Raw genomic sequence first — 20494 nt, forward strand, 5'->3', positions numbered from 1 at the left:
TTCAAACACTTGGCTAACCCCTTCTAACTGGGCAAAGAGGCATCTTTTAAAATAATTTTCTTACATTTAGCAAGGGGAAATAAATTGTACCTATCTAACTGCAGCATCCATCTCTCCAGTGGCTGGCGGCCGATATCTCCCTTGTGTTTCTATTTAGACTGCTAGTCCTTTTGGATCAGGGGATCAACTTATTCTTGGTTCTATGTACAAGCAAACCTCATTTTAAACAAATCCAATATCCGTGGTTTTGCATATTCACAGTTAGGGAATTGACACCCAACACTGGCATATATGGGGGAAAGGGGGTCAAAAAAGGGTTAATTCTACATATCCACAAGTTCAGGATTGCCGAAAATGACCTCAGAGATCATTTTCAGATGCCAGATTAGGAAGAAGAGCCATTTTGTGGCTCATTTGTATAAAAAACAAACCAACCAGAAAACCCTATAATTTTTCCCCATTTGTACTTGGGGGGGGGGCATTGCTGGGCACATGGAGACCCGTGGAGCACTTATTTATCAATTTCCAGGGCCTTTTTGCTATTTTTGCCCATTTTCCGTACCTCCAGGAACCTAACCACCACCACCCCGCCAGTCCCATTGACTCAATACGTCAATATCCACAGTTTCGTTATCTGCGGTAAACTGCAGCAGAGGAATCCCTGCGGATAATGAGGTATACCTGTAAACCACTTTGAGAACTTTTCGTTGAAGCATATATAAACATTCTAATTCATTTTTTAATAACAAATATCTGTATGCAGTTTTTCATTGAAGGCACTCAGGGTGGCATACATGAAGAGATCTCATTTTATCCTCGCCACCAGCCTGGGAAGTTAGACTGAGATAGCTGCTTGCCCAAGGCCACCTCGTGAGCTTCATCACTGAGCAGAGATTTGCATCAACACCCCTTTACTATACTGTCCGCTTTGCAAAGTTGCTTACTACCATCTATGTGCAAGTCCATGCCAACAAAAAGGCTCATGGGCCATTTAAAGCAGTCTTTAAAATGCCACATACTAGAGTTGTTACCTTTAGTTGCACTTTGGAAATGTGTCGGGGTAACAGGAACTAACATATATTCAGAATGCATCTGATTATGTATGTGCATCTGGTTCCTGTGGATTTACATTCATACTCAAGTGTTTACATTGTTTTGGGCCAAAGTACACATGCTGTGGGAGATTATGGCATTTTTAATTTTTACTTTAGAGCAGCTACAGGGGACTCTGAATTAGACTGGAGTAATGGAGCAGGAGAAGGGAGTATTCAATCCATCCCCTTCCCACAACTTTCCCTATTTAAACCATCTACAAGCTGCTATTCGCCCCTCAGTAGCTCAGTCCAATTCAGAGCCTTCCCCCACTCCCTGGCAGCACCATACAAATAAAAATGTCAGGAGATCAGCCCATACATTTCTAGTTTGGCCTTTAACATGCAGCAGCATCCGATGTCAATCTATGTGTGGAGAATGAACTGCTTGATTCAGTTTTCTCTCCAGCCATCAAGAGAGCCAATGTGCACAGAACAACTGTTCCACATTTGCTAAACTCCTGCCATATGCCTAAGGCAAATGCTGGACTGGGACACTGGTATTTAACCAGGAAACACTGGATATGGTTAAGGACAGCATATTTCTATTGGGTATTTTATGCAGAAACAACATATCAGGGACATGGTTTGTACAATTTAGAACTGGTTCCACATTTAATTTCAAAGACCTTGCTTCTATGCCACCAGAACAAAGGATTTCTTTATTGTTTTGTTCTCTTTATTCAAGTTACCTGCATCTTCTTGACTTCTACTATGCATGATAATCTTGAAGTTTCCTGGACCTGGAGGGAAAAACAAAAACAAAAGCAATTATGAAAACAATGAAATAGTTAAGGAACTTTGCACAGGGAAATATTTTTACTACAGTGAGGCTATTCACACACACATGCAAAACAGGGCTAAGGGAGCCCAGCCCGGTTTTCACACACATGTGAACTGCCAGTATTGGGCCCAGTCCTGGTGGCACCATGGTGGCAAACCTGCCTATGGAGCCACCCTTGAAAATCGGGTTAAGAGAGTGAGCGATCTCCTAACCCCATTTTCTTGATCATTTGTCAGCCACTTAGGGAGGGGAGGGGAGGGGAGAGGGATCCCCATAATGCACCCCACACTTGTGTGGTGTATTATCAGAGCTCCAGGAGTCTGGGTGGCATGTCTCAGCACCCCAACCCTCTGAGCTGCTGGCAGCAGCCAGTGCTCATCTGGGTAGGCAATCCACCCACCCAGGGATAGCGGAACGATCATCTGTGGGGAGGTAAGCACTTTTGGGTTTCCTCCTCGCAAAATGGGTAGTGAGAAAGGGCTCAGTGTATTTTAATCCTCATTGAGTAAAGAGCTTACTGCAAGAAATTCTGCCAAAAATTAAAAAAACTCCACACTACAGAGTTTTGTTCTGAAGAATATCAATATTCCAGTCCTAGAGCAGGGATTCTCAACGTTGGGTCCCCAGATGTTATTGGACTTCCATAATGCCCAAACCCAGTGGCCTTTGGTTGGGGATTATGGGAGTTGAAGTCCAATAACATCTGTGGACCCACTGTTGAGAATCCCTCTCCTAGAGGATCCAATAGTGCTTTTCCAAGTTCTATCCCAGGAACATTTTTTGGACGCTGCAATTGGTGATTCGTAATATTGGTCTTACCTACACTGCCAAGTAAATAAGAATGTGGGGACCCAGTGTCATCATCAATGCACAATTTTTGACCATTTCTCTTACATTGGGTACAGCAACCATAGGTTGTGCTGTAGCAGCAGTTCTCCTGGCCTTAAATTAGGGCTCTCTTAGGGATGAGAAAAGACAACAACAGTGGCCACTCCAAGATGTATCTTGGTCAGCCAAAAAACTACTTGGTAGCTTGGAACACTGTCTTTATTTTAACTATGTAAGGGGTTTTCAGGGAGTTGAACCATAAAACCTTTTGGTTTGTGTCTAGTTCATCACCGTTTTTCAATTCTCCAGTTCCAGTTCTGACATTACTGTTAAAAGGTGGTTCTAAACTGTTTCAGAAACATTTCATATAGAATAATATAGAACTCTTTTGCATGCAATGCAACTCTATACAATTAATATCATGAAAACTATTTCACCTGCGATTTTTTTTTTAATCAGCTGTTCATTTTTTGGAAACCCAAGAAGCTTCCAGGCTCAGTATAAGAGTCCTTAACTGAGGCCTTCTTGCTGGACAACAGTCCCTGGATGGGCAAGCCTCTACTTAAACATCAGGAAAACTACAAGGCCTAGGCATTACCCACCAATCTCTCCTGCTGCTGCTCCGCTTCTTTTCAGATGGCCCACTGGGGAAAACAGTTGCCCAAATATATCTGGAGCAAAAGGAGTCCTTACCACCCTCAGAAAAGCTTCTTCAGTGTCTAATTAATGAGTAGGTTTTGAACCAGCTACAGTTTTTTGTGTTCAGGGGTTCAGTTTTGATTTAGATTTAAGGCAATCAAGAGATTTTACATTTGGTTTAAGTTCGGTCCACTGAAAAACCTCTCTGAGTTTGACGCACTCCTTTTGGAGGGTTAAGAGCAAAAGAGCCACAGTTGCATGCATATGATGCCAATGCATATGCTATTTCCAATGCATATGATACCACTACTGGGCAGCACACATAATTATTTATGTCAAAGTGCTGTCCAAATATAAAGTATAACAGCAGTTCCTAATGAAGCTACTGGAGGGCAGTCCTTCCTTTCCCCTGTATTATCAATTCCTTGTGCAACAGTGCAAACAACTTGCAAGAGATTGTATATATCAGACTGCTTAGTTAGAGGATACAGCTTTCAAAATACAAGGCAGGCAGAGTGAGAACAGTTGCTTTGGCAATCAGTAAGGTAGAAAATTGAAACCTATTATCTTAGGCCACACCTGATGATACTATTTCAGAATGAGCTGGATTTGAATTGGCTTGAAATTCTAGTTATAACACATGGAGGCTGTTCTCATGGGCAGCCAAACCTGGGCTCGGCTGCCCATAAGAAGCTCCGGGAGGCATGCCGCTCCCAGCAGCACTTCAGCAGTGAGCCTGCCTCGTAAATGAGGTTAATGGAGCAAGCACGTTTCCCTGATCGTGTGCCAGTACCAGCTGCTTCCAGCCAGCGCTGAAGCACTGACGGGCACCTGCCTGTCACTGGGGGGATTCCCACAATGCACCGTGCATGCAAGCACAGTGCATTGTGGGATTTCTGGGGGCTGGGATGATGCATCCCTGCCTCCATGCTCCCCGGGGCAGTGGCAGACTGCCCGGGCACGCAATCCACATACCCAGTCTTCAGAGATCGTCTATAGGGAAGGCAGGCTTCCGCAGCCTTCTCCACTACCCGCCTCCTGTTGCCCGATTGTGAGAGCAACCTCATTTATTTATAAGCAATCTGTTAAATGTAAGGAACTATTTAATACTTGAGTGTTTTCTTCATAAAACAATACAAGAGTTTCAGTCCATAATGAAGAACACAACTTGTAACATTTCTGAATACATCACTTCATATAAAATGAGATATCGACTTACAAATGCTCTGCATTGTGAGGAACAAAATATTTCATTAATAAAATAATGAATTATCGCACCAGCCAAGAATCAAATAAATAAAAAGGCACAGCTGCATATGAGATGTAAAAACTGACTCTGAAGAAAGGCAGATGGTTAAGGATAAAATAATTCAGCAGTGACATAAATGAGGGAAATAACATTTTCTTTTTATAAAATATCACTATAAGCCATTGTGAGGAAAAGGCCAAAAGCAGCAAGTAGCCTCCAGGTTCTGTAGTCACACTTCAAAACCGTCAAGCAAGGTTTGGTCAGCATGGAACTACTCCTTTGTAAGAGGCTCTGCCTACATAAAGAATCCCTAGTATACTGCAAACTACCTCACACAGGCTGCGGTAGTGTCAGTCCAGAGATAGATGCACACACACACAGAGCATAAGGAGGACCCTGCTGGATCAAACCAAAGGTCCATCTAGTCCAGCATCCTGGGTGTTGCACTGTGTTGTATTCTATCTGATAATCAGTTTTGTTATTTACAAGTTTGTCCCTGTAGGGATCCAGTAGAGAGTGGGAGTGGGGTAGGGAGAAGGATTGAGAAGCAGGGGGGAGAAGAGGAGTAAAGTAGTGTCATTTTTTAAATAAAACTATCAAGTAAACTAACATAAGGCGCTTTGTGTTTACAAAGGAAGAAGATACAAAACAGTGGCCAGTCAGATGCCTCTGGGAAGTCCAGAAGCAGGACATGTAGGCAAATAGCCCTCTTCCACTGTTGCTTCCCTGCAACTGGCATTCAGAGGTATACTGCCACTGAACCTATTACACTATTAACCACTGAGAGGCATCTTCCATTTAGTTAAGCAAGTTTTATAGCCATCCAGATTACTGACCTTCACTACATTCTGTGGCAGTGAATTCCATTGATTAATTATGCACTGTGGAAAAGAAAAAGTACTTCTTTTGGGGACAGAGAAATTTCCTGCCAATCATTTGATGGCCCACAATTCATCTTATGGCAGGCGCAGAAAATCCACCCCCCTCCACTGTTTCCATATTATGAATAATTTTAAAAGGTTCTATCATGTCCATCTAGATGCCTGTTTTCTGAACTAAAATGCCCAAACATGTTAGCCTTTCCTGTAAGCTTTGGGTCCAGATCTCTAATCATTTTGACTGTTCCTTTTTGCACCTTTCCCAGCTCTACAATATACTCCAAGATGTAGTAACCAGAACCGTACATAGTATTCCAAATGTGGTCCCACCATATAGACTTGCCTAAGGGCATTATGATATTGCTAGGGGTGCCGGCAACACTCTTTCAAGCCAGGCTGTGGGGGGGTGGGAATCCAGGAACTCATTAAAGTCTGCCTGTAAGGAGAGGTGAACTTTAAAAGCCCCCAAATTATTCTCAGCCTCAATTAAAATGGGACCAATTGCTGGTTCCCTCTCCTTCTTTAATATAATGAAGCTCTGTAATTCAATTGAACAGGGTCTTCTGAAGGGCTGCACTCTAGAAAAAGGAGGTGGAGGGGAGCAAAGCCAACTCCCCCATGTGGAACCCTCAGGTTCAGAGGGTCCTCAATGTGGTGTTGTCTTTGCTCTTCTCCCAATTTGCAGGCCTGCCTTTTTTCTCTTTCCTTTTCTTTTTTGAGACTCAGATGATCCCAAATGATGAATCAAGTTTGAGGAGAAACAACTTGGTTCATTTCCAAATCTATCTGAGGCAATTTGAAGGAAGCTCACACATGCTAATTAGCAGTTTTATTTTTGGTCCCTTTCCTAATGATCCCTAGCATAGAGTTGTTGCCTTTTCCCCCACAGCTGCTGCACAGTGAGTTTATGTTTTCATGAGCTTTCCACAACAACCCTGTCTCTCTCAACTGGTTTGGATCAGACTTCATCAGTTTATATGCAAAGTTGTGATTTTTTTGCTCCAATGTACATCATTTTACTCTTATTTTACTGAAATGCAGTTGGAGCTCTTTGCAATCCATTTTAGTTTTCATCACCTTGAATCATTTGGTGTCATCCATAAAACTGGCCACCTCACTGCTCACCCCGAACTCCAAACCATTTATAACAATTTTAAAAGGTCTGGTCCAGGGACATAGCAAGTTGGATTGGGACCAGGGACAAGAAATTAAGATGGCCTTTTCCCCTCCCCATCCCCGTGTCTTTGCTGCAGAATAACTGCTCTGTGAAAATAAAACAAACATCCTCAGTATTCCCTTTCTCTAGTTTCCTATGCAAATAATCTCTCTCTCTCTCTCTCTCTCTCTCTCTCTCACACACACACACACACACACACACGCAAACACATGTAGATACTTTTTTTTTTTTGAGGAGGAGAGAATAAAGACCAAGATTTGTGTTATTGTCATTGCCTACTTAATTATGACACATATGTTGCATATGCACTATGGACAACTTCAGTTATGAGCCTGTTCTAGACAAGTGCTCCAATGCTTGCTGATGCTGCCTTACAGACACCCTCATTCCCTTTAATGGAAAGGCCAGCCCCCCAACAGGTAAAAAGGATGCCTTTTTAAGTGAATGGTGGTGCTCTTGTATATACTATGAAAAGCTTTGTCTCTCCACCAGAGACCTTGTACAACTCTCTTACCCCTTAAGAGATGAATACCCAGTGGTCTGTATACTCCAGATGGTTTTCATTACACTGTTACTATTCCAGATTAAAAAGCAGATTATAAGAAGAAAAAGAACAGTAGTAGCTTTAGGAAAGACTTCTGCCATTTCAGATTGAGATTGCACAAAACAAGGTCACTTACAATCAACAAATCAAGCAAAGGATATGATTATTTTCATTTGCAAAGGTTGTCCAGTGAGTAAATAAAGGCCAGGTCTTTCTAAGGAATTGAGAACTTCCAAAGGGCCACCAGCTTTCACTGATGCTTCTTAGCCCCATATATTGTACATTTTGCTTCAACAAAACAAACTGAACAAAATTTTTTACTGAAGAATTGCATTTAGAATTGTATTTCCAAACAGTTATTAAAATAATGGGTGCCTACTTCTTTTCACTCTATTTGATGGGGTAGCTCTGGGTGACTATATACATTTCTTCATACAGAAGATTTTATAAATGTAAACATTTGCAAGCACGTGGTGGTGAGGAACAGTCTCTGACATGCTTTTCACTGTTTTTTACACACTATTGAAAACACACTTAAGGTCCCCAAGCACCTGCCTTTGTAGGAAATACTGTACTAATTATTGTGGGAACAAATATATTAAAATTGTATTAGAACAAATTAAAATTTGTAAGCATCTAGAGTATGTATTTGAATCCTAAGTTTTAACATACGCCCAGCTTGGAAAAAGAATTCCCATGTTAAAAAGTTTATCTTCATCCTAGAATGTAAGTAGTGATGGGGAGATGTATAAAGGGGAGTGTTTTGTAATGGACAGCTAAGAGAGAGAAGAACCCATCTACCATAGCAAGGAATGCAGACTAAGAACATGACACATCTTCACACTCAAAATACTTTAGATTTCAAACAGGGAATTTCAAATTTACATTGAGATGCAGTGGGGAAAGAAACAGTATAGCATTGGGGCACAGGAGTTCTTAAAAACTACGTGAACATGTTGAGTTTGTTGTAATGGACTAATGCTTAGTACTGGCCAAAGACCTGGCATTAAAACAACCATAGTTGATATTTTAATCCTGGATTAGGCTGCCTAGTTGTTATGAGACACTGAAACCAGACTTTGTCAGGTGTGCAGTTCAGGACTTTATAGTGACTATGAGGTGTATCCCAGTGTGTTGGAACAGAGTTCAGATAGAAGTATCATAAGAACATACGAACAGCACTGCTGGATCACGAACAAGACCCATCTAGTCCAGCATCCTGTTTCACACAGTGGCTCACCAGATGCCTCTGGGGAGTCCACAGGTCCTACTCCCTCCTGCTGTTGCTCCCCTGCAACTGGTACTCAGAGGCATCCTGCCTTTGAGACTGGAGGTGGCCTTTAGCCCTCCAACTAGTAGCTGATGATAGACCTCTCCTCCATAAAGTTATCCAAACCCCTCTTAAAGCCATCCAAGCTGGTGGCCATCACCACATCCCATGGCAAAGAATTCCACAGATTAATTATGTGCTGTGTGAAAAAGTACATCCTCTTGTCGGTCCTATATTTCCCAACCTTCAGTTTCAAAGGGTCTCTGGGCCTCTGTTGGTGACCCCTGATTCTAGTGTTGTGGGGGGCAGGGATTTCTCTCTGTCTACCCTCTCCACTTCATGCATAATTTAATACACTTCAATCATGTCTCCCCTTAGTCGCCTCTTTTCCAAGGTAAAGAGCCCCAGATGCTGTAGTCTAGCCTCATAAGGAAGGTGGCTCCAGGCCCCTAATCATTTTGGTTGCCTTCTTCTTTACCTTTCCCAGTTCTACAATATCCTTAAGATACGGTGACCAAAGCTGTACACAATACTCTAGATGTGGCCACAGATTTGTATAAGGGCATTATATTAGCATTTTTGTTTTCAAACCCCTTCCTAATGATTCCTAGCATGGAATTCGCCTTTTGCACAGCTGCCACGCACTGAGATGACACTTTCAATGGGCTGTCCACCACAACCCCAAGATCTCTCTCCTGGTCAGTCACCGACAGCTCAGATCCCATAAGCATATATGTGAAGTTGGGGGGGGGGGTTGCCCCAGTGTGCATCACTTTACACTTGGCTTACACTGAACCGCATTTGCCATTTTGTCACCCACTCAGCCAGTTTGGAGAGATCTTTTTGGAGCTCCTCACAATCTGTTGTGGATTTCACTACCCTAAATAATTTAGTGTCACCTGCAAATTTGGCCACTTCACTGGTCACCCCAACTTCTAGATCGTTTATGAGCACTCGTCCCAGTACTGATCCCTGGGGGAACCCACTTCCTACCTACCTCCATTGTGAAAACTGTCCATTTATTCCTACTCTTGTTTTCCTGTCCTTCAACCAGTTACCAATCCACACATGAACCTGTCCCCTTATTCCATTACTGCTAGGTTTACTCAAGAGCCTTTGCTGGGGAACTTTATCAAAAGCTTTTTCAAAGTCCAAGTATACTATATCAACTGGATCACTTTTATCCACATGCCTTTTGACACTCTCAAAGAGCTCCAAAAGGTTAGTGAGGCAAGGCTTTCCTTTGCAGAAGACATGCTGGTTCTCCTTCAACAAGACCTTTTCTTCTATATGCTTAACAATTTTGTCCTTAAGTATCAGCCACTGACCGTTCCCCCACACCTTGAATTGGTTTCAGTTAATTAATTACCAGAAGGCTGGGAGCTAGACCAACAACCATATGTATCATGGACCCATGTACTAGTTCTTTAAGGTTCACAGTGAAACTGAAAATATTTATTTGTTTGTTTGTTTGTTTTCTATACCTTCCCTCCACGAATGGCTCAAGGCGGTTTACAACAAATATGAACAATTAAAATCAATTAACAGTTAAAATCAAAACTAAATCAATTAAGCAATTAAAATCATTTAAACATTAAAAATGTTAACATTAAAATCATTTAAAGCCAGCATTAAAAATTTAAACCATACATCTAAGTAAAAGCCTGGGTGAATAAATGTGTCTTCCATGCCTTTTTAAAAGTTGCCAGAGATGGGGAGGCTCTTGTTTCAACAGGGAGTGCATTCTAAAGTTTAGGGGCAGCATCAGAGAAGGCCTGTTCCCGAGTAGCCACCAATCGAGTTGGCAGCAACTACAGGCAAACCTCTCTAGATGATTTTAACAGGCGTAGGGGCTCATGGTGAAGAAGACGTTCTCTTAAAAACCATGGCCTAAGCTGCTTAGGGCTTTATAGGTAATAACCAGCACCTTGTACTTTGCCCGGAAACATATCATCAGCCAGTGTAATTCTTTCAACATAGGAGTGATATCATCTCTCCTAGATGACCCAGAGACCAACATGGCCGCCACATTCTGGACCAACTGCAGTTTCCAGACTATGTACAAAGGCAGCCCCACATAGAGCACATTGCAGTAATCCAGCCTAGAGGTTACCAGCATATGTACCACTGCTTTGAGATCGGTCATCTCAAGAAATGGACACAGCTGGCATATCAGCCAGAGCTGATAAAAAGCACCTCTGGCCACCGCCTCAACCTGGAACACCAGGGAGAGGTTTGGATACAGAAACACCCATTTTATGACAAAGATGATCTGGCTGTCACTTACAGAAAGGAAGCTTCCATCTCTCCTAAAGGCAACAGTGACCTGCTAAAGAAAATACTGCTGTCCCCAGATTTTTCAAGTCTCAATCTGGAAACACTGAAGGAATGTCAACTTTGCAACCCCAAATCCTGGCATTTCTGGATGACACTTAGTTCTTCAACCAACAGCCATCTGGTTCTGGCCTGCTTTTGAAACTGAGGTCACTTGTTGCCTTGGTGGATAATCTTTGTCCACAGACTGACAGACTGGACCTAGTGGGAGAAGCAGAGTCTTTTTGGTAGTGGCTTCTATACTTTTGAACAACCGACTCGTTGAGGCTCATCTGTCTTCTAATACGCAGGAATTTAGATAATCATGACACAATATTTTAAGGATTTGGTATGATGTTATAGCCCAATTTGGACATCACATGGAACTATGGTTTAATCCTGATTCTGCACAACATTCCCAAGCCATTGATTTATGCACAAGGGGGTGAAGGTTTCTACTTCCTTTTATGGTTTAGAACAAGCTGGGATTCATTACAACATCAACAGGGAGCAAATCCTGGCCTGTAGTACTCATAGTTTAAGAAAAAGCTGGATTTGAGCACAGTGAATATCAGCTTGTTCTAAATCATAAAAGGAGAAATCTTTCTCTTCTCATGTGCAAAAAAAGAGGGGGGTGCACAAGAGCTCAAGACTCCAGAAAATTGCAGAGAACCAAGATTAAACCATGGTTCCTGCATAATGTCCAAACTGGGCCTATGAGTGGTCTAATTTGTTTTGCTAAAACACTCTCCATGTGGCAAGTGCTCCATGCTGTGGTTATAACCAGCACAGCTTACCCAACCAGACTTCCACAATCATATGGAGAGTCTCCCCACACTGACTTCTGATCTGCTGGGTGTCAGTTGGCACTAATTCAAAGATTCTCCAAGCAATTGCTGCAACGTACATATAAGATGCTCTCAACATTACAGCTGCAACTTGAAGACTATCCTAAGGGCTATAATTTAATTACATGTTATTATGACACTTTTTAAAAGCACCAAATGTATATACAGTATGTACCTTTAAAAAAAAGCTACATACATTTTGCAAATGTACTTCAAAAGGCAATCTTGTAACAAGAGCAGGAACTGAAATTCTATTTTTATCAATCCAAGTTATTAAAAATAAGAAACAAAGTGAAAACCTTTCTTGGACCTCCCTGATATGGGAGAGCATTTACCTTCCAGATCATATATAGTTTGCTTTGTATTTCCAGTACTTGGGGGGTTATAGGTCTCTTTTGATTGTGGCTTTGTAGCTAGCATTCTACATGATTTCCTGAATTATGTCGTGTAGGAATGTAACTTTCACAACTATACAAGTTGTGTACAGGAGTCACAACTTTCCACTAGCTCTTCATGAAAGTTCTAGATAGATAGATATTTATATTTAAATCGGAAGATAGATATACCAGTACAATAGCTCTTGTTAGCCCATATGGAACTCTTTCCCACATGTATTTAGACCTCAGACAGGTGAAATCTTTTAAACAGTGGAAAATGGAACTGCTTCAGAAACTGACCAAGGTTCTGCTACTTTAACATTTTCAAAGTATTTCATGCTAGGAAATCTAAATGCAGTTTATTTAAATCTCAACAATATATGTTCTTGGCGGACCAACGGCTGTAATAAAAAACTGATTGATTGATTGAACAGTATATCAGTGCCTTCCTCTGATTTGGCTGGATTCCTTTGATTGACTGACTGACTGACTGGGTGCCATCAGGTCAGTGTCAACTCTTAGTGACCACAGATTGATTCTTTCCAAGATACTCTGTCTTCACTTGGCCTTTAAGGTCTCTCAGTGGTGCATTCATTGCGGTCATAATCGAGTCCATCCACCTTGTTACTGGTCGTCCTCTTCTTCTCTTTCCTTCAACTTTTCCCAGCACTATGGACTTCTCAAGAAAGCCAGATCTTTGCATTATCATCATCATCATCATCATCATCATCATCATCTATTTGATTTCTATAGCACCCTTCCAAAAATGGCTCAGGGCGGTTTACACAGAGAAATAATTAATATAAACAAACAAACAAACAAACAAGATGGATCCCTGTCCCCAAAGGGCTCACAATATAAAAAAAAAATAAGATGTGTCCCAAGTATGATAGTTTGAGCCTAGTCATTTGAGCCTTGAGTGAGAATTCTGGATTGATTTGTTCTATGATCCATTTGTTTGTTTTCCTGGCTGTCCATGGTATCCTCAAAAGTCTTCTTCAGCACCAAAGTTCAAAAGTGTCAATACTTTTTCTATCTTGCTTCTTCAAAGTCCAGAGTTCACATCCATAGAGTGTCACGGGAAAAACCATTGTCCGAACGATTCTAATCTTTGTAGGTATAGACACGTCACAGCATCTCAATATCATTTCCAAGGCCTTCATTGCAACCCTACCAAGTGCTTGTAGTTTTACTGTTGATGGTCGATCCTAAAAAGCAGAAGCTATCCACTACTTCAATGTCTTCATTGTCGATTCCGAGGCTGGTTTCTGTACCTGTTGTTATTAGTTTAGTCTTCTTTACATTTAGTTGTAGTCCCATTTTTTACTGTGCTCCTTGACCTTCATTACTAGAGCTTGCAGATCATCCGCATTCTCAGCTATCAGAAGGGCACCATCAGCGTAGCACAGGTTATTGATGTTTCTTCCTCCAATTTTAAAACCACACTCATCTTCTTCCAATCCAGCTTCTCTCAGTATATGTTCAGCATATAAGTTGAATAAATAAGGAAAAAGTATATCTTAGCCATGCTCAAAAACCTTCAATGTAGAAACATGGTACACAGTTTTGGGGGAAATGCCAGAAATATTTAAATAACTAGGAAAGCTGGATAGATGAGTAGAGTTTTTAAAATGTTAATCAGTTTATTTCATAGCTTAAATGTATAGTTTTCTTTTTCTCAAAAGTTCAGGATGGCTAAAAACAGACTAAAAAGGAACTATGAAATATCTATGTATTCTATATTAAAACAGTTATAATGTAAAGGATGGCCACGGTTCCCAGAAACCTGCTGGCTTGATCATGACCCCTGAAATCTAATCCAAATAAAAGAAGATTTCTAGAGCAGTTAAGTGATTCTTTGGTAGTTGGGGTGGGGGTGGCAGTCACAGTTATGGAGAAACCACCACTGCTTCTATGTGTTTTAGCTGTTCAGATTTGGTACACTTCACCTGAAAAGGAGGTCAAGAGAGGCATGGCTTTGCAGTGGTTCCACTCCTACCTCTAAGGTAGGTTCCAGATGGTGTCGCTTAGTGACTGTTGATCTTCAAAACAAGAGCTCCGGTATGGAGTCCCGCAAGGCTCCATACTGTCTCCAAAACTTTTTAACAACCACATGTAACCACTGGGAAAGATCATCAGGGGATTTTGTGAAGGGTGTTATCAGAGTGCTGATGACACCCAAATCTATTTCTCCATGTCAACTTCATCAGGAAATGGCCTAAATGGCATTCCCTAAATGCCTGCCTGGAGGTGGTAAAAGTGGATAAACTGAAGCTGAATCCAAGCAAGATGGAGGTACTTTGGAGGTCAAGACTTAGGAAGTGGCTTAGATCTGCCTGTTCTGGATAGTGTTGCACTCCCCCAGAAAGAGCAGAAACATAGCCTGGTAGTACTTCTGGACACAAACCTCTTCCTGATTTCTCAGGTTGAGACAGTGGCCAGCAGTACTTTCTATCAGCTTCAATTGATTTGCCAACTACATCCATTTCTGAGATAAATGGACCTTAAAACCGTGCTGGTAACATCCAGACTTGACTACTACAATGCGCTCTACATTGGGCTGCCTTTGTATACAGTTCGGAAACTGCAGTTAGTCAAGTTGGTCTCCGGGGTTGCCCGAAGAGATCATATTACATCCATTTTAAGAGAACTATACTGGCTGCCAATAAGTTTCCAGGCAAAATACAAAGTGCTGGTTATTACCTATAAAGCCCTAAATGGCTTGGGTTTGAGGTATTTAAGAGAGTGCCGCCTTCTTCATCAACCCCACCACTTGTAAAGATCATCTGGGAAGATCTAGTTGCAGTTGCCACAGCTCGATTGGTGGCAACTTGAAACTGGGCCTTTTCTAGAGTTGCCCCAGGACTCTGGAACGCGTTTCCTAATGAAATTAGAGTTTCCCCTTCTCTGAATGTTTTTAAGAAGGACCTAAAGACATACCTGTTTAGTCAGGCTTTTAGTTTATAGTTTTAAAGCTTTGCTTTTAGAGTTATTGTATTTTAAATTGTTTTAATTATGTGAATGGTTTAATGGTTTTATACTGTGAACCTCCTAGGCACTTTTTTGTATGGGGTGTATTTAGTTAATACATGTATGTATTTAGTTAATACATTTAATATATAAATGTATTAACTAAACTAACTTACAAACCAAGAACCATTATGGGCTCTAACCTGGCACTGAAATGAATACAGGTTTGGTGCCAGGCACACTTCTCTAGGGAGGGCATTGCCCAACACAGTCAGAAGCTAGAGCCTTTTGGGGAGTCATTTGTAGTTATCATTCCTAGTATAAGAGGGGACTAACAGCAATGTCATATTCCTTGTTTCTGGTTCATTTTTCACTTTCTCTCTAGCTGCTATGACGTGAAGGAACTATTTCTCCAGAAAGAAGCTTCAGGCTTGTGTTTCTTGAAAAGTAGCCTCTCCTGTATTATAGTATACATCAAGTCACACTGGAAACTGAGAGAAATTCAAAAGAACTAATTGTCTGATGAGTCTGGCCTACTTACCAGATGCTCATATATGTTATGGTTAATACTTAATTACTTATTAATGACACACACACACACACACACACACACACACACACACATATATATATATATATATATATATATATATATATATATATATATATACCCAATACTAAAAGAACGTAACCTACAATGTTATTTCTAAGAACTATAGCAAGATACCTGCAACAAAACTCCCTTCAGCTGACCATTCCATTTTGTGTCAGAGACTGCCTTGGCCTCCTTAAAAGTACCTCATCATTTCCTGCTTGTTTGCTGAACATAGGAAAAAAGAAACCCTGTAAGGCAGAATCTAACCAAACGTAGTTGTGAAGATTTAAACACATCTCTCCTTCCCACTGAAATCAACAGGACTTAAGAACTACTTCTTATTTTGTTCTGGATTGTGCCCTATATTTAAAATAAAGGTTTCCAAAGACTCTGAATGCAGTGCTGTTCCCACAGTCTAGGTTCTAGGGTTTATTTTTTTAAAAACGGCAGAAGGGCTAAACAGCTTAAGCATCTCCACTAAGAATTTCCAAAACTAACCTTGATTTTTCTTTGAAAAAATAACTACAGTTAGGCAGATACCAAAGCACTCTACAAGACAAGCAACCTTGTATGTCTGCGAATAACTCATTTGCCATCCTTATTTCATTGCTTTCAAAATACAGAACAAGAAACACTGGGCTTGAGTGGCAAGCATAGTACTTCACATCATGAGACTGTAGTACTTGCACATATCAGACTGGAATAAAAATAATGTTAACGTAGCTCCTTAGGGTATTCAAAGCACCACACACACATTATCCAGTAATTCTTATTACTGGATAATGTGTGTGTTAGTAAAACACAATAGTAAAACACAATACTATTGTCATCAGATTGCAGATAGGAGGCAGAGATTCTAAGAAGAGCAGTTTGCCTAAGTCCAGGTTGTGAGTTTATAGCAAGAGTTGAACTGAGGACTTCCTGACTCAAGATTCACACTTTTATTCATTTGCTAACATTATCCATGAGGTGCATTATGACAAGCAAGGTGCATGCTGAGGGAGGGCTACATTTTCAGGGATCTCTATACACCAAGACCCATTTCATCCCCTTTGGTGGAGACTGGGCTATCCCGTCACAAGTGGTGACTACATTTTGCCCACACTGCAATGTGGTCTTTATGAGAGTGAATGGTAGCCTATATGCAAGTGAAAGTGGCAATTCTCTTATATTTAGCAGGGGGAGAGCAACTGTCCCTATATAACCTCAGCACAGTATCCCTTCAGTGATTATTGCTGGTGTCTACTTAAAAAAAAATTGTGAACCCACCAGTGACAGAGAACGATCCTATTTATTTATCTGTGTAAACCACTTTGAGAATGTTTGCTGAAAAGCAATATGTAGTCATCAACATAATATCTCCTTTTTACCTCTTGATCTTCAACTCTCCCTCAGCATGTTTTACATTACAATATTTCATATGTGGGTTAGGCAACCCGCTGAATTTAATTCAAAACTTATCTTATTTATCTTATCTTATTTATCTTATTTATTTATTCTTATCTTATTCATCTTATTTATTATTCATCTTATTTATTTATTCATCTTATTTATTTATTATTTCTCTGTGTAAACCGCCCTGAGCCATTTTTGGAAGGGTGGTATAGAAATTGAATTATTATTATTTATTATTATTATTATTATTATTATTATTATTATAAAACATGGATTTTATCATGGAGCTCTATATTTTAGAATATAACTGGCCTACTTAATTATAATTGGTAGAATACAGAAGTGGTTTACCATTGCCTTCTCCCAGGAGTCAACACTGATTCGACGACACAGTTTTTTCTTTTACTTAATTAGAATTAAGGAAAAAGGAAAAAGAAAAAGATTTGAGAATTATGATTACAAATAATAATAACCAGTGTTGTCCCTCTTTTGTTTATTCTGCACTTCTTTTTGACTGTCAGGTTCAACTTTTACATCCTCTCTCTCTCCCCCCACAGTTAATTGGAAAAGCTCTCCCTATATGTCTGCAGGGGAGGAGAACTGGTCTTGTGGTAGCAAGCATGACTTCTCCCCTTAGCTAAGCAGGGTTGACCCTGGTTGCATATGAGTGGGAGACTACATGTGTGAGCACTCTAAGATATTCCCCTTAAAGAGGAAGGAGCCACTCTGGGAAAAGCATCTAGGTTCCAAGTTCCCTCCCGGGCATCTCCAAGATAGGGCTGAGAGATTTCTGCCTGCTACCCTGGAGAAGCAGCTGCCAGTCTGTGTAGACAATACTGAGAAAGATGGACCTGTGGTCAGACTCAGTATATGGCAGCTTCCTATCTTCCTAAGAGATGAGTGCAAACATTGGGCTGGTTCAGACATCACATGGAACCTCAGTTAGAGCCAGGCGCCATGCAACGTCCTTGAGACTCAGCAAGGCAACTTCCCCCCTCCTATCCCCACGCAAGAGGCTACTGTACTTCCAACCTAGGTTAAAATAAGTTGAGATTTGTCATATCATATGAACCCACCAATCTTTTATTTATAACCTACTTGTTTCAAATAATCTGGGGTCTTTACCCAAAGTTTGAAGTGAATTACAGGTCTCACGTTATTTAAAGCAAATAGGTTAGAATAATTTATTTTATTTATTTTTATTTTTTACATTTTATATCCTGCTCTTCCTCCAAGGAGCCCAGAGAGGTGTACTACATATTTAAGTTTCTCCTCACAACAACCCTGTGAAGTCGGTTAGGCTGAGAGAGAAGTGACTGGCCCAGAGTCACCCAGCAAGCATCATGGCTGAATGGGGATTTGAAATTGGGTTTCCTTGGACCTAGTACGGCACTCTAACCACTACACCACGTAGGCTATCTAGCCAAGTTTGGTGAGTTTGGCAACATTAACAAACTCAGCTAATTTTAATCTAGATAGGAAGTAGACGTGTGTGTAGGGAAGCACATGTTCCCAAGGCTCAGAGACATCACATGGAGTCCAGCTCTAATTGAGATTCTGTGTGACAGCCTATTTTAAAGCTGTCACACAGAAAAGAGAGTGCAAATCCCTTGTGGTTCCAGTCTCCACTCCAACATTCCATATTATGTTTAATCAAAAGTCACTCTGAGTCTTAGGGTCAATTCAGATATTATATTGGGATATGTTTTTTCATTAGCAAGGAATCATGCCCACACCAGCTTCATAGGAGCAATACAATTTGTGAGTACTCAAGAGTTCCCTAGATGAACAGTACTCACATATAAATAAGCTATTTTGGGTCTCCACCTAACTGATGACGAGGAAGACTTCAGCAGAAAGTCTGCTAAAGGAATAAAATACATGCATGAGGCAAAAAAAAATGGTAACACATTTTGCAAGATGAAAGAAACAAGGTAAAAGTTAAATAAGTCTGTGAAGATGCAACAGCAGTCCCACTTTTTCACAGGGCAGGCTATGCTGGGTCTTGTGCCTGCTCAGGCAGATCCTTACATTGTTAGAAGTTCTGGTACTCTTCATGGGCTTGTAGCAAAACAAGCCATGTTATATCAATGGACAGTTGCACATTTGAATGCTTAGAAACTGGATCAACTTCTGATCTATTTATTGTATTTGCATTTTACTCTTTGACCAAGTTCCTCGGAATAGTATTTTACCTTAACAACCATGTGAGGTAGCTTGGAATTAGACCATCCCATGTGATTCAAGGCAAAGCAGGGATTTGAACACAAGTTTCCCAAAATGTAAGAACTACACTGGCTCTAACTTAGGGTTAAGGTTGTATTTACAAATATGCTATATATAATGAGGCTCTCTTGATGATGGATGATGATGTATTAAGAAATACTATTTTGAAAAAACTTTCCTGTTAGGATTACTTCTCATATTACACAATGGCAAAGACATGTTTGCCAAAGCGTGTACCTGTGAAGAGGAAGCCTCAACAAATTCTACTATTTAATATACTGTACCTGTAACAATAGGCATGTCTGTTGCATGCATTACATGTCCATGTGTAATGAGTGAAGCAGCCTTCTGCTTTGCTGCAGCAACTCAAAATATTTAAGAAGATTAATTAACATTAACATTTATATTTTTTCTCCCCTTTCCACATTTTAAGACACCCTGTTCACTCTGAGATGGTGAATCACTGCAAGACAGCTTTCTTGCTTGGTTCCTCAAAAGACACACAATAGCTGTAAAAATAGATCATGCAAATGAAGCCTAAACAGCGTCAGCAGCCAGATGAGCGTGGGTGATCAGATAAGGTTCTGTAGTTGCAAAGAGCAAACTGTTAAGAAGAACATTTGTCCTTTTTTTGTCACCCTTTGCTGTTGCTTGTTATATTAAGCTTTGTTCTTTCTGCTCAGGAATCAGCCATTTGCAATACATCGATAAATGACACTTGACAAGATCTGATCCACCTTTAATTACAAGTTTCCTACAAACTCAGGAAGCAGTGGTTTGCTGAAAACTGAAGGTACAGTGGAGGTGTCATTAAAAATAAAGGCAAGCATAAAGCCTAAATATAGCCAGGACTACCCACTGGGTATGACTGTAGGCATATATTTAGCAAGTCTAACACTTTTTTTTGCCTTTTTTAAAAAAAAGTACCTCAATGCAAAACAGCATCCTGGTTTTAAACATGCAGTCTGCTATGTTCCATTTCGATACACAGCAGAATCTCTATGGTTTTCCTGGACTCTGTGACATCTGTGTGAGTAAAGAGGTATCATTGAGCCCTATATTATCAAAGGTCTGACACATGCTACTTTACAATTACAAATCAGACTTTTTTAAAAAAAACTAAAATGTGGAAAGGTTATATAAAAAAACAAACAGCCTCAATACTTTCTGGATGAGAACCACAAACACCAATGAACTGCCATTTATTAAAAGATCTACATAAAGTTAACAAATAAAAAGAGAGGCTAATTCAAATAAAATATTGGAACAGCTTCTAGTTTGAGAAATCCAGCTTTCTACATCATCTCATA

General features: G+C 40.5%; 1 protein-coding gene across 6 annotated transcripts in view; it reads right to left on the reverse strand.

The window, feature by feature from the left end:
- HIVEP2 (HIVEP zinc finger 2) overlaps window positions 1-20494 on the reverse strand; it is a 224204-nt gene that overhangs the window by 29194 nt on the left and 174516 nt on the right. For 5 of the 6 annotated variants that reach the window (XM_053290196.1, XM_053290177.1, XM_053290145.1 and 2 more), the window contains one exon: window positions 1784-1834. The gene's annotated coding sequence lies outside the window, so the exon portion shown is untranslated. Of the gene's footprint in view, window positions 1-90; window positions 201-1783; window positions 1835-20494 lie in introns of all 6 variants that reach the window. The other variant, XM_053290166.1, reaches the window with a different exon arrangement.

The sequence above is a fragment of the Hemicordylus capensis genome, chromosome 1 (genome assembly GCF_027244095.1).
Source record: "Hemicordylus capensis ecotype Gifberg chromosome 1, rHemCap1.1.pri, whole genome shotgun sequence".
Taxonomy (NCBI): Eukaryota; Metazoa; Chordata; class Lepidosauria; order Squamata; family Cordylidae; genus Hemicordylus; species Hemicordylus capensis.